General features: G+C 36.5%; 1 non-coding gene across 1 annotated transcript; it reads left to right on the top strand.

Moving 5' to 3' along the window:
- The first annotated feature begins 3,279 nt into the window (after positions 1–3,279).
- On the top strand, positions 3,280–3,386 carry LOC125094547 (U6 spliceosomal RNA). The gene has a single exon (XR_007125568.1). It is a non-coding gene; the product is annotated as a U6 spliceosomal RNA (small nuclear RNA).
- Positions 3,387–14,336: the final 10,950 nt, after the last annotated feature.

Below are 14,336 nucleotides of genomic sequence, written 5' to 3'. Positions count from 1 at the left end.
AAGAAAGAAGACAAACCAAGAAACAGATAACAACAAAGATAGTTATGGGAACAAATAAGAAGCAGTTAGAATTGGTAGGGGAAAAAATGTTTGTCAAAATAAAATTAGGGGCACCTGGGTGGCTCAGTGGATTAAGCCTCTGCCTTCGGCTCAGGTCATGGTCTCAGGGTCCTCGGATCAAGCCCCACATCAGGCTGTCTGCTCAGCAGGGAGCCTGCTTCCTCCTCTCTCTCTCTCTCTGCCTGCCTCTGCCTACTTGTGATCTCTATCTATTAAATAAATAAATAAAATCTTTTAAAAAATAATAAAATTTTTAAAAAAATAAAATTAAGTGGGAAACAAGTAAATGAACTAACAAAATATACTGAAGAGTAGACTAAACAAGTGAATCAACTGAGATGAAGACTGACCCAAAACATTCTCCCAAAATTCAGAGCTAAAGCACAGATAAAAAGCAGGAGAAAAAAGACAAGATATAAAAAGGACAGAACAGGGCATTGCAAAATATGTTGAGTAAAACATATGTATGCATTATATATACATATACATATACATCTGGAGATGAAGGCAGCAGTTATGTGTGTATCTATATACACAAAGATGTATAGATCCATATGCATGTATACATAACATATACATACCTATGTGTATATATGTAATGCACATATGTTTCAGTAGACATATTTTACCATGTAATAGAAGCTTGTATAATAGAACATAACACATTGAACCTTATACTTAATGTACAGAGAATGAAAATACATTTCAAACAGCTAGGGTCCATATCAAATGATTATGCATTTTTATGTTCTCCTTCCTAGTCCTCATCCCCCATCTCTCTGACATTAATTTGCTTTCTGGTGAGAAGTTCTGATACATAATAGCTGACAGAAAGTGTACCAAAAAGCCAAAGAGTTCTATTAATTAAAATATTAAAATGCAGGTCTTATTACGCCACCATTTTCCCCAAGGAATTAGTTTAGAAACAGAAAGGATCAGTAAACAGATTGGGAGAAGTCCCTTCCATACCATTTTTATAGAATTCTTAAAAACTGTAGCAAACAAGGAGCACTGCATAACAACCTTGTTAACAATGACCCAAAAACTATAGTCAAGGATGTCATGCATCAAAGGATTTGAAGAGAATGGTGTTTTCTGATATCTGATGACAGAAATACTTCTTCATACAGATTATGCTCAAGGCTGGGAGTAGGGACAAAGGCAGTAATATTGATGAATATGTTAAAACCAGCCAAAGCCACTACAGTACCTCAGTGTGATTTTCTTAAAATTTCTATTTTTAAAGATTTTATTTATTTGTCAGAGAGGGAGGAAAAGAGAGAGCAAGAAAGCACAAGGCGGGGTGGGGGAGCAGCAGAGGGAGAGGGAAAAGCAGGCTCCCCACTGAGTAAGGATCCCGTTATGGGACTTGATCCCAGGACCCTGTGATCATGACCTGAACCAAAAGCAGATGCTTAACTGACTGAGCCGCCCAGGTGTCCCTTAAAATTTCATTCAAAAATAGTGTGGAAGAGGAGAACAAAAGAAGTGTTCTTGTAGTCTTGGATATATCCCATCACATCCTGTTGTGCCTATCCAAGCTTGCCAGTTAAAAACAGTATCTATGGGGTGCCTGGGTGGTTCAGTGGGTTAAAGCCTCTGCCTTCGGCTCAGGTCATGATCCCAAGGTACTGGGATCAAGCCCCGCATCGGGCTCTCTGCTCAGCGGGGAGCCTGCTTCCTCCTTTCTCCGCCTGCTTCTCTGCCTACTTGTCATCTCTATCTGTCAAATAAATTTAAAACAAACAAACAAACAAACAAAAAACAGTAGCTGTGGGGCACCTGGGTGGCTCAGGGGGTTAAAGCCTCTGCCTTCTGCTCAGGGCATGGTCCCAGGGTCCTGGGATTGAGCCCCATGTTGGGCTCTCTGCTCGGCAGGGAGCCTGCTTCCTCCTCTCTCTCTGCCTGCCTCTCTGCCTGCTTGTGATCTCTGTCTGTCAAATAAATAAATAAAATCTTTAAAAAAAATAAAAGTAGCTGTATCTTCTCAGCCCATTACAGAACCCCTGTGCCAAGGGTCTGAGAATAACAGGAGTATCTTATTACACTGTGATGGAAGGTAGAGACAGTACAACTGGCAAAGGCAAAGTCACAAAGGGTGGAAGAGCTGCAATACAGACAGAGGAGGACATAGCGTGATTTAACTCCCCCTTTACTGTTTAGGTTTGAGTCCCCCTTTACTACATCCTAGAAATGTAACCTTGGACAAGCCACTTAAATTCACTATGCCTCAGTGTCCTCATCTATAAAGTGGGTGTATTAAGGGGCCTTATTTATAGACATGCCTTTACAGTTAAAGTACAGCATTTTTGTAAAATATTACTAATATAAGTTCTCCGTGAATGTTAAATGTTGATGACGATGGTGATGATGATGATGACGAGAATAACATAACCACACGGAGTAAGCATCTCACTCAGCTTACCGAACCAGGCCATCTTGATACTGCAGTGATTCCAGCTAGGTTTAGAGGCACAGACTCTAATGATAGAGGGTTGAATTTTCTTTGCTATCACTACATTTTATTTATTTGGCCCTATTAGCTTAAAAATCCCTAAATCTATTAGAGAACAACTATAGATTGCATTAAACACATGAATTTCCCAAATTGGGCTAAATGGAATGTTACAATAAGTAGCCTAATTCTTAGCTAATTATCATGATTAACAACCTAACTTTGAAAAGTTCTCCTGAGCAGTTAATCTGCTTGTGGAACTATTCTTATACCACGGAGGTTACTCTAAAAGAAGTACTACACCGAATGATGCTTAAAGCTCTAAGATCTAAACTTAGATGCACCCACCAGGAATGACTTCAGAACATATATCTGACTTTTTTCTTACTTTTTTAATTACTAAAGCAAGAACATCTGAGGAGATTCATGGCCCTCCACATTACCTTGCCTTCAGATAAATTAGAGAGGATACAGTTTCATTTGCTAGCTCCTTTGCTAAGTATTACTTGAGAAACTTCAGCTCATGTCAACAATTGGGGGTAAATCTATTAGCCTTCTTAATCAGGGAAAACAAACAAACAGATGTTTCTGGAGTCAATAAACCAAATCCCAGTCTCAATAGAGAGAGGAGAGGAGGACAAAGTAATACCTGAAAAAAAAGACCCATAATAAAACAATAAACAAAGAAAACTTGGTATTTAAATGAGACAGTGAAAGGAGGAAATAAGAAGAGGGATATCACAGCTTCAGAGATGCTCAGGTGGATGCTTGCTTCGGCAGCACATATACTAAAATTGGAATGATACAGAGTAGATTAGCATGGCCCCTGCGCAAGGATGACAAAGATGCTAAGGTGGGGGCATCTGTGTGCATTAGGCAAAGTTGAGGTAGGAAGGGAGGTTATGGAGAACTAACTCTGTGCTATAAAGAACAGTGTCCCATTTATTTAAAAAAAAAAAAAAAACTCTCACTAAATGGCAACGATCACTAATTGCAATGCTACGTAGTAGTTGTTTTCAACCTCCAAAAATTCTTTGATACTTCTCCCTTCAAAAGGTAGAGCCTGCTTACCCTCCCCTCAAGTGTGGGTTAAACTTAGTCCATTTCTTCTAATGATAAATAGGATAAGCTGGATGTGTGCAACTGCCGAGACTAGGTCATGACAGCCATCTTTACGACTTCGTGGCTTCCTTGGTGCTTTCTTTGGAACACTCACTCTGGGCAAAGCAAACTACCACATTGTGAGTAGCACTGTGGAATGGCCCATATAACCAGGAAGTGAGGCCGGCTGCCAATAGCCAATGAGGAACTGAGCTTTAACTCAACAGTCACGTGAGTGGTTCTTCTTGAAAGTGAAACAACAATGAAGTATTAATTCAAACAAACATAGTACTGAAATTTTAGAATCCCTGGAATATCAGAATAACCCTATCCCCAAAAGCATTGCTGCCTAGAAATCTGAGAACAATACATATATAAAAATAGAACATAAATGCTTAAGGAATGCTACTTTTTCCTTACAAGTAGAATCTCAGCTAAGTGAACAAGATGTGGACGGATAGAAGGGTCTGGGACTTAAGGTGAGGAGCAAAAAGAAAGGATGCATTTTTCTTCACTTTGTCCAAATTCTCGCTCTACATTGCTTGATAAAGAAAATCTACATTGCTTTGATAAAGACAGAAAAAGCATAAAAGATTTTTTTTAAAAAGTAATAATACTGAAGTTTTGAGGTAAGATAAAAGTACAGGTCACCCAATCACATCTTTGCAGAAATTTTCTTCTACAGTATTCCTGACTATATTATGACTATTTATTCAATAATTCACTGATGAGAATTCGTTGACTTATTTTTTTAAAGCCTGTTAAAATTTAGAAACTCCAATTACTAGATTCTTGGTAGTTTAGAATCTTCTTTTCCCCTTGAACACACTCCTGCAATATGGTTCAAAATAGAACAAATCCAGCATGTAAATCCTTCAAATTTTGAGCAGTTAATATGTCATCTTTTAAGTCTAGCAGAGACACGTGAACAGGAAACCCTGAAATGCTTGACACACACAATCCTAAGTGGGAGAAGAGAATGAAAGAGTTATAAACGTGTAGGCATTCTGATGTGCAGTGCAGGACTAAATGCTAAGGATAAAAATTTATGACATTAGACCAAATTTCCTGTCTTTTGCTCCTAGCTTTCAGCCCAAATTATACATAAATACCCAACATTAAACTATTGAAGGAATGAATGCATTCTCTTCTGTACTCTTTTCCCTGAACCTGTAATGATACAGGTCAAGACTTATAAAGATAAGTGAGAGTAATATATTTCGACAAGAGAATAAGTTCTTAACTTTATAACCAACTCTACTTTCAGGTTCTTATGACTGATTATGGACAACCTTATATATGCTTTAATGCTATAATTATAATAAAAATGATTAAATGACCCCTGGTCATATCATCAGTAACTATCTTGAATTAACTCATAAAATGATATCCTAAAATGTATAATAGGATGACTGACCGGTGAGAAATTTTTGGAATTCAATCACCATATTATTTCATTTGCATAGAATCTGTTCTTTAAAAAAAAAAAGAGGCAACAACTTACATGACAAGCTTGATTAGTTCACAAAGAACAAAGTCAGTACTAATTTTAGTAAAACCTAATTTTAATCAAGCCACATCATTTTCACTCATCATCTTTTGGCTCTAATCACTGTCTTCACTTGACTGCTGAACAAAAATGACTGCTAGTTTTTGAAGGTTAATATACAGAGTTATTATACTACATTTATAACCTTTGCTGCAAAACACCACAAATTCCTCACAATGCTTAAATATTATTCCTGGAAGTACAGGTGAATCCACCTGTGTCTTTGTATTTATAAAGATTTATCAGGGCACCTGGGTGGCTCAGTGGGTTGAAGCATCTGCCTTCGGCTCAGGTCATGATCCCAGGGTCCTGGGATCGAGCCCCACATCGGGCTCTCTGCTCGGCAGGAAGCCTGCTTCCTCCTCTCTCTCTGCCTGCCTCTCTGCCTACTTGTGATCTCTGTTTGTCAAATAAATAAATAAAATCTTTTAAAAAATAAAGATTTATCATACACACACACATGCACAAACGTTGACAAGGGAGTATATGAAGTCACAGGTGCATATAATACCTTATGATGACAGGGGATTATATGATGACAAGAGTTCAAGCACAGAAATATTCATGTCAGTGAATGACAACCAATAATCAAAAAAATACAAATTCCTGTCTCTGATATCCTGAAGATTAAAAATACTATTCCTATATACCACAAACTCACCCATGGCCTATATGCAGCTATCAGCTATTTTACAGATTCTTTGATAAAAATGTATTTAATATGCAGTTACTCCTTTCACCCACCAACAATATCTTGACATACTGAATAAAACAATACAGACCTTGAATGATATCATAATAAAAATATTTTCTAATGTCTTAGATTCAATTGTGTTAACAAAATAATTTGTCCTTTGCTTGGATGATCAAGGAGTATTAAAGTTTGAAAACCCTTATATACATCCAACTCTAGCTATATCTTTAATTTCAGTGCAAAATGCAATAGTTAATAAGCATACATGCTTATGCACAGAAACATATCCACTCATACTGTATCATGGCCCAGTTTATATAACATTTTGCATAGTTAACATGAGACTCAGCACTGTAACTACCTTTGTCATGTCCTTCTCATCTCCTACCTCTGCAAAAATATTCATAGGTTCAGCTCTGCTTGAGAAATAATGTTGGGAGAAATTATATGGGAGAATTATATAATAATGCTGAGAAATTATACAGGGATTTTTTAAGCACCTATAACATAGCATTCTTGGGATTCAGAATCATTACTGGATTCAGAATCATTAACATAGTATTTGGTACTTAACAGCACCCTTGTGATTGTCAAATACATGAACAGAGGATATCAGCAAGTCTCCTCTCTAGCCCTTAGTTCAGGGTATAGCTGTCAGAACTGCTCATTTCTGCTTACTTCTAAAGCGACATACCTACTGTACAGAGGTTACTGATAACCAGATTCCAGTCTTGCTCATTTATTCCTGAATTGCTGTCTTATTAATGTGCTTAAAGACCTAATCTCTCAGGGTCTGAGATTTTCACAATATCCCACACAAACCCCCAGAGCTTTCCTTAGTTATAACTTAGGGTCTAAGATCTTGCCACAAACCAAAATCTGTCTGCATGGCTGCCTGCCTGATTCTTCTATTCATATCCATCTTGCATTCAGCAGGGCCTGGCTCTGTTTACCTCTGATAACACACCATTATCCTGGACTGAACTATTCAGAGCCAAAAATGAACAGGACAAATATCTATGGATGATGTCCATGCCTTTAAAAACCAAGCCTTCATCAGGGAAACTCAAATCAAAACCACACTGAGATACCACCTTATACCAGTTAGAATGACAAAGATTAACAAGACAGGAAACAACAAATGTTGGAGAGGATGTGAGAAAGGGGAACCCTCTAACACTGTTGGTGGGAATGCAAGTTGGTGTATTCCCTTTGGAATGCATTCCACTTGTGTGGAGATCCCTCATAAAATTAAAAATAGAACTGTTCTATGACCCTGCAATTGCACTACTGGGTATTTACCCCAAAGATACAGATGTAGTGAAAAGAAGAGTCATATGCACCCCAATGGTCATAGTAGCAATGTCCACAACAGCCAAACTGTGGAAAGAGCCAAGATGCCCTTCAATAGATGAATGGATAAAGAGGATATGGTCCATATATACAATGAAATATTACTCAGCCATCAGAAAGGGTGAATACCCAACTTTTGCATCAACATAGATGGGACTGGAGGAGATTATACTGAGTAAATAGGTCAAGCAGAGAAAGTCCATTATCATATGGTTTCACTTACTTTTGGAGCATAAAGAATAACATGGAGGACATTAGGAGAAGAAAAGGAAAGATGAGTTGGGGGAAATTGGAGGGGGAGACAAACCATGAGAGACTGTAGACTCTGAGAAACAAACTGAGGGTTTTGGAGGAGGTGGGGTAGGGGGTTAGGTGAGCCTGGTGGTGGGTATTAAGGAGGGCACATATTTCATGGAGCACTGGGTATGGTGCATAAACAATGAATCTTGGAACACTGCAAATAATAATAATAATAATAATGGTAATAATTTAAAAAATTAAAAAATAATAATAAAAACCAGGCCTTGAGCAGACTATCTCCATACTATGCGTCAAACTTTGCATCCTATCACTCCTAGCTGTTCCTTTTTCTCTACAACTCCATAAGGCAAGTAGAGTAGATCCTGAGATACTACTGTCCTGATCAATTCAATCTGTAGAAAAATGCCACCTTTATTTTATGTATTTGGAAATTGAATGAAGTAAATAACTTGTTGAAACCTAAGGAAGGATTTATACCGATACTACCATCACTACCAAAATAAGAAAACAGAATCATAAAATGTAGATATTATCTCTATAAAGTCATATTATAAATATCTTACTTTATAAGAAAGCCATGTTTTTCTTATAATTTAGTTACCACATAGACACTATGAACTGAAATTCAAATCAGATGGCAAATTATTTCTGAAATATTTTTTAAATGAGAATTTATGCTTTACCCTTAAATGTTTACTTCTGGAATGTCTCTGTCAATTGAGTTCTATTAAGATGAAGCAGAGCACCTCTGAGAAACTCACACTGGAGTTGTCTCCTAACTAAAATTAACATAAAAGACAAAAATTAACTTCTGGGTGCTACCAAATGGTTTGAAAAGCTGGAGTTATTACTATCTGGATAAACAATAGAAAACATTCAATCTGATATGCTTCTAACACCTTTTCTAAAGTCTTATAATGTATGCACAAGCTGAATAAACTATACAAGAACTATTTATGGCACATGCCTACAAAAACATAATACAATTCACATGTATCTTTTCTATAATTAATTTTGCCAGAAATTTTAACTGAAATGAACAAGAGATGACCATAAAAACAATGAAAATCTTTAATGCATTACCTTGCTTTAGTCAGTAAAATTAATTTATTGACACATTGTGATAGTCATAATAAATGACCAATACAGGGTTTCAGCCTATTTTTTGTTTTTCCCTTGACAAAATGTATTACTTTAATACATTTCAAAGGGGAACAGTCAAAGATAAAGATGATAAAATTTTATAATGGATTTATTTGGAATAAGCTTTTTCAAGATATGCCCTCATATTAGAACTAATTCTCCTTAATCTCTTAAATCCACAGAAATATACAATGGAAATGATGTGATTTTTAGGCCCCATAAGATGTTAAATCAAAGACAGACACAGAATTTTTTAAGAGATTTTTAGCGTTGGATAAAATGGGAAAGGTTTCCACTTAAACTACCCTTACCAGAATCCTTATTTACCCCAGCAACAAATTTCAGCTCAACAGTGTTTCTGAGTTACACAGAGTCTAACAGTCTTTGCTGGGACCTAATCAAGAGTAAAAAATGTGGTTTTATACCAACATAAATTTTATTACAGCTTAAATAAAGTTGAGGTATCCATGCCTTTACAGCACCCTATTCTGTTTTTCCTGCTGCAATTTGCTCTAATTTCCCTTCCTTCACAGTGCTTTCTCCTCAGTTGCCTTCAATAAGACTTTCCTTAAAACTCCTCTTCTATACCTCTTTCTTTCTCACAGTTCACTCTCTCCTCATGTGTCTAATTTCCAAGAATGTGTTCTTGGTTATATCCAGCTTAGTTCCTGTCTTCTTCACATATGAAGACTGTGGAAAGAATCCTGATTTCCCCATATCTCAAATTCCAAACCTTAGATGGTGTTAGAGAACAAAAATATACAAGACCAACAACTCACTTTTCAGAACACTGCATTTTATTAGTTCATATTCACATTAGTTCATGCTAGTTCTAATGTATTAGGCACATAACAGGCATACCTATACTTCAGGAAAATTTTTGAACCCAACCTAAAACTTTGTCCTCATATTTTTTCTCCTTCCGTGATAAATGCTAAGATCTAGAACCACCTGAGATAAAATTTAAGTTGTAGTTTACTTCTCAAGTTCTAGTTTAACTTTTTCGCTGCTCTGCTTTATCTGCCAAAGCTACAGGAAATTCAGAAAGAAACTACAAGAAACCCAATTACGTGCAGTATCTAGTATTAAAAACTGAATTCATTCTTTGGGCTCCTGGGTGGCTCAGTTGGTTCAGCATCCAACTCTCAATCTCAGCTCAGCTTTTGATCTTAGGGTTGTGAGTTCAAGCCCTGTGTTGGGCCCCATGCCAGGTGTAGAGCCTACTTAAATACACACACACACACACAAACACACACACACACACACACATTTTTTTTTTTTTGCCTCCTTCTTCCACTTCTCACATCCTGCCCTTTCACATTAAGGAAGCAGCATTGTTTACATTCTCTTTTCTGTGTCCTATTTTACATATTTATGTATTTACATCTTTTACACATTTACAAGAGGAAAGCAGCATTGCTTGTATTCTATCTTTTCTATGCTATTGTTGCATACTATTTTTTTTTTGTATTTATCGTGCCCTGATATGTAGAAAGTAATCTTCTTTAGGGTTAGGATCTTCCTGATATTCTGAGAATTCTGGAATTTCAGTACAAAGATTTTTTTTTCAATTTTTTAAATTTAAATTCTAGTTCATTAACATACAGTGCAATATTTGTCTGGAGTAGAATCCAGTGATTCATCACTTATATACAACACCCAGTGCTCATAACAAGTGCCCTCCCATCAGCCATCTAGCCCATTCCCCAACCCATACAAAGCTACACTCTTCTTTTTTTAAGGATTTATTTATTTTAGAGAGAGAGAAAGAGTAGGTGCCCCTGCAGGGGGAGCAGCAGAGGCAGACGGAGAGGGAAACTTAAGGAGACTCCACACTGAGCATGGAACACAATGCAGGGCTCAATCTCACAACCCTGAGATCACAACCTGAGGCAAAACCAAGAGTCGGACACTTAACTGACTGTGTCACCCAGGCACCCCCAAAGCTACTTTCAATTACTCCTTCTCACAAACCTCATTGAGCAATACAAGCAAAAATACATTTAAATTCCTGATCCAAAGTAATAATAAAAAATTTATCAGTTATACATGTTGCATACTAAATTACTCCCAATTTTATTGGCTTCAAATAACATGCAATTATTATCTCACACACTTCCTGACTGTCAGGAACTTGGAAGCAGCTTAGTTGAGTAGTTCTGGCTCAGAGTCTCTCGTAAGTTTGTAGTCTCCAACTGATTTCTCCTTTCTTCAATCATCTTTACCTTCTGATCACAGAAATATTTCATATAACCTTATCTGGTTTATTAAATGCTTATTAAACTGATGAATAACCTGTGTCTATCAGTTAAATTCTCAGAAGGATATATATTAAATTTTTAAAATGTTGTCATATGCTGAGTCCCATGATTCAAACAAGGATAACTCTCATTAATTCATTATGTGATCTCTCTTCAGAGGGCAGCAAAGGCATAAATGAGAGAAGGTTGTTCTCCAAACAGTATCAAAATGTCTATAGTGCCCAAAGCAGTGTACACATTTAATGCAATCCCTATCAATTATACTGCCAACATTTTTCACAGAGCTAGAACAAACAATCCTAAAATTTGTATGGAACCACAGAGGACCCTGAAGAGCCAAAGCAATCCTGAAAAAGAAAAACAAAACTGGAGGCATCACAATTCTGGATTACAAGCTATATTACAAAGCTATAGTCATCAAGCCAGTATGATACTGGCATAAAAACAGACACATAGGTCAATGAGACAGAATAAAGAACCCAGAATTGGACCCAAAACTATAGGCTCAACTAATCTTCAACAAAGCAGGAAAGAATATCCAATGGAAAAAAGACAGTCTCTTCAACAAATGGTATTGGGAAAACTGGATGGCCACAGGCAGAGAATGAAACTCAATCACTTTCTTACACCATACACAAAAATAAATTCAAAGTGAATGAAAACCTAAATGTGAGACAGGAAACCATCAAAATCCTAGAGGAGATATACAGGCAGTAATTTCTTTGACCTTGGCCGTAGCACCTTCTTTCTAGATATGTCTCTGAAGGCAAGGGAAACAAAAAGCAAAAATGAACTACTGGGACTTCATCAAGATAAAAAGCTTCTGCATAGGGAAGGACACAATCAACAAAACTTTAAGGTAGCCTACAGAATGGAGAAAATATTTGCAAATGACATAGCAGATAAAGGTTTAGCATCCAAAATCTATAAAGAACTTATCAAACTCAACATCCCCTCAAAAATAATAATAATCCAGTTTAAAAAATGGGCAGAAAACATGAATGGAAACGTTTCCAAAGACATCCAAATATAGAGACATGAAAAGATGCTCTGCATGAGTCATCATCAGGGAAATACAAATCAAAACCACAATGAGATACCACCTCTACCTATCAGATGGCTAAAATTAACAATAAAGGAAACAACAGGTGTTGGCAAGAATGCAGAGAAAGGGGAACCCTCTTGCACTGTTGGTGGGAATGCAAACTGGTGCAACCACTCTGGAGAATAGTATGGAGGTTCATCAAAAAGTTAAATATAGAACTACCCTATAAACTGGCAATTGTACTACTAGATATTTACCCAAAGGATACAAAAATACAGATTTGAAGGGGTATATGCATCCTGATATTTATAGCAGCATTATCAACAATAGCCAAACTATGGGAGAGAGACCAAATGTCCATCAGCTAATGAATGGATAAAGAAGAGGTGGTATATAGGGACGCCTGGGTGGCTCAGCTGGTTAAGCAGCTGCCTTCGGCTCAGGTCGTGATCCCAGCCTCCTGGGATCGAGTCCCACATCGGGCTCCTTGCTCAGCAGGGAGCCTGCTTCTCCCTCTCCCTCTGCCTCTGCCTGCCACTCTATCTGCCTCTGCTCACTCTCTCTGTCAAATAAATAAATAAAAAATCTTAAAAAAAAAAAAAAAAAAAGAAGAGGTGGTATATAGATGCCATGGAGTACTACTCAGCCATCAAAAAGAATGAAATCTTGCCATTTGCAAGACATGGATAGAGCTAGAGTGTATCATGCTAAGTGAAATAAGTCAGTCAAAGAAAAAAAATACCATATGATCTCATTCACATATAAAATTTAAGAAGGAAAACATATTTTTTAAAAAAGGAAAACAGATGAACATATGGGAAGGGTAGAAAAGAAGAGACAGAAACAAACCATGGGAGTCTCTTAATGATAAAGAACAAACTGAGGGCTAATGAAGGGAGGAGGTGGGGGATGGGCCAGATGGATAATGGGTATTAAAGAGGGCACCTGTGATGAGCACTGGGTGTTGTATATAAATGACAAATCACTGAATTCTTTTTTTTTTTTTTTTTAAGATTTATTTATTTGACAGAGGGAGAGAGAGAGAGAGAGGGAATACAAGCAGAGGGAGTGAGAGAGGGAGAAGCAGGCTCCCGCTGAGCAGGAAGCCTGATGTGGGGCTTGAGCCCAGGACCCTGGGATCATGACCTGAGCCAAAGATAGATGCTTAAGGACTGAGCCACCCAGACACCCCAAATTACTGAATTCTACCCAAAAAACAATATTTCACTGTATGTTAACTAAACAAAATTTAAATAATTTTTTTAAAAAGGTTGTTCTCCAACATTTTTATTCCATGCTTCCTACAAAAAACATTTAAAGCTCATTGTCCTAAAATATTTTCATTTCTTTAGCAGTTTTCCTACCTGATAATATAAATAGAAACATTATTGTAAAAATGTTTACAGGAAAAATAGACAGCTGAACCAATGAAACAGAAGGCTTAGAAAGCATTAAGGAATTGTTCATACTATTGACCAAACTTTATAAATTAATTTATATTAAAGATTCAAACTCATATGGAGAAAACACACATGCTAATATACCATATGAATGCATACCAAAGCTATTATTTATGGCATATAAGATGATAATAATACTCAGAACAATTTTTTAAGTATTTCTTTAAAAATCATTTAGCACTCAAATCATTTTTTTAAAGATTTATTTTCTTTAGAGAGAGTGAGCAAGTGAAAAGCAGGAGGAGGGGCAGAGGGAGAAAAGCAGACGCCCCCAGGGAGCACAGAGGCAAAGCCAGTCTCATTCCAGAACCTGAGATTATAACCCGAGCCTAAATCAAGAGTCAGATGCTTAACCTACTGAGCCACCCAGGGGCCCAATATACAAATCAATTTTAATACTCATCATTTGAAATATCCATACAATTGAATAAATTATAAAATTTCTTCCAAATAATTAGTTTGGATTTTTGTGAAAAGATAAAAAAAAATACATTTTCTTTGCTTCAATATAGAAACTTGGAAAAATGTTTTATCAAATACCATGCACCCTGGTCTAAAAAATATATTATGGCACAATAAAACAGATCTGAGAAATATTTTAAAGGATTACTAATATTCCAGTTGAAAAATCCAATTAAATATAGACTATTTAAAAATACAATCAATTCTTGTCATTCATGGTAGTTATATTCTAAATAGTCACTGTGAACATTGAATTAGCAAATATTAAACCACTGTTTCTAGGGGATATACTGTATTAGGTCCTGGTGAGTATCTAGTCATATTTCCATCAATTGATCAAAAAATACTTTCTTTCATGTCTGTCTCTGTTGAAATACCCCTTATTAAATTTATATTGTTGCTTCATTAACATTGAACTCACTATAATTCATGCCTGAATGATGCCTATGTCTAACATATTCTTACTCTACCATTCTTTATAAGGCATATCAG

This window comes from Lutra lutra, chromosome 2 (genome assembly GCF_902655055.1).
Source record: "Lutra lutra chromosome 2, mLutLut1.2, whole genome shotgun sequence".
Taxonomy (NCBI): domain Eukaryota; kingdom Metazoa; phylum Chordata; class Mammalia; order Carnivora; family Mustelidae; genus Lutra; species Lutra lutra.
This window is presented reverse-complemented; position numbering and strand designations above follow the sequence as displayed.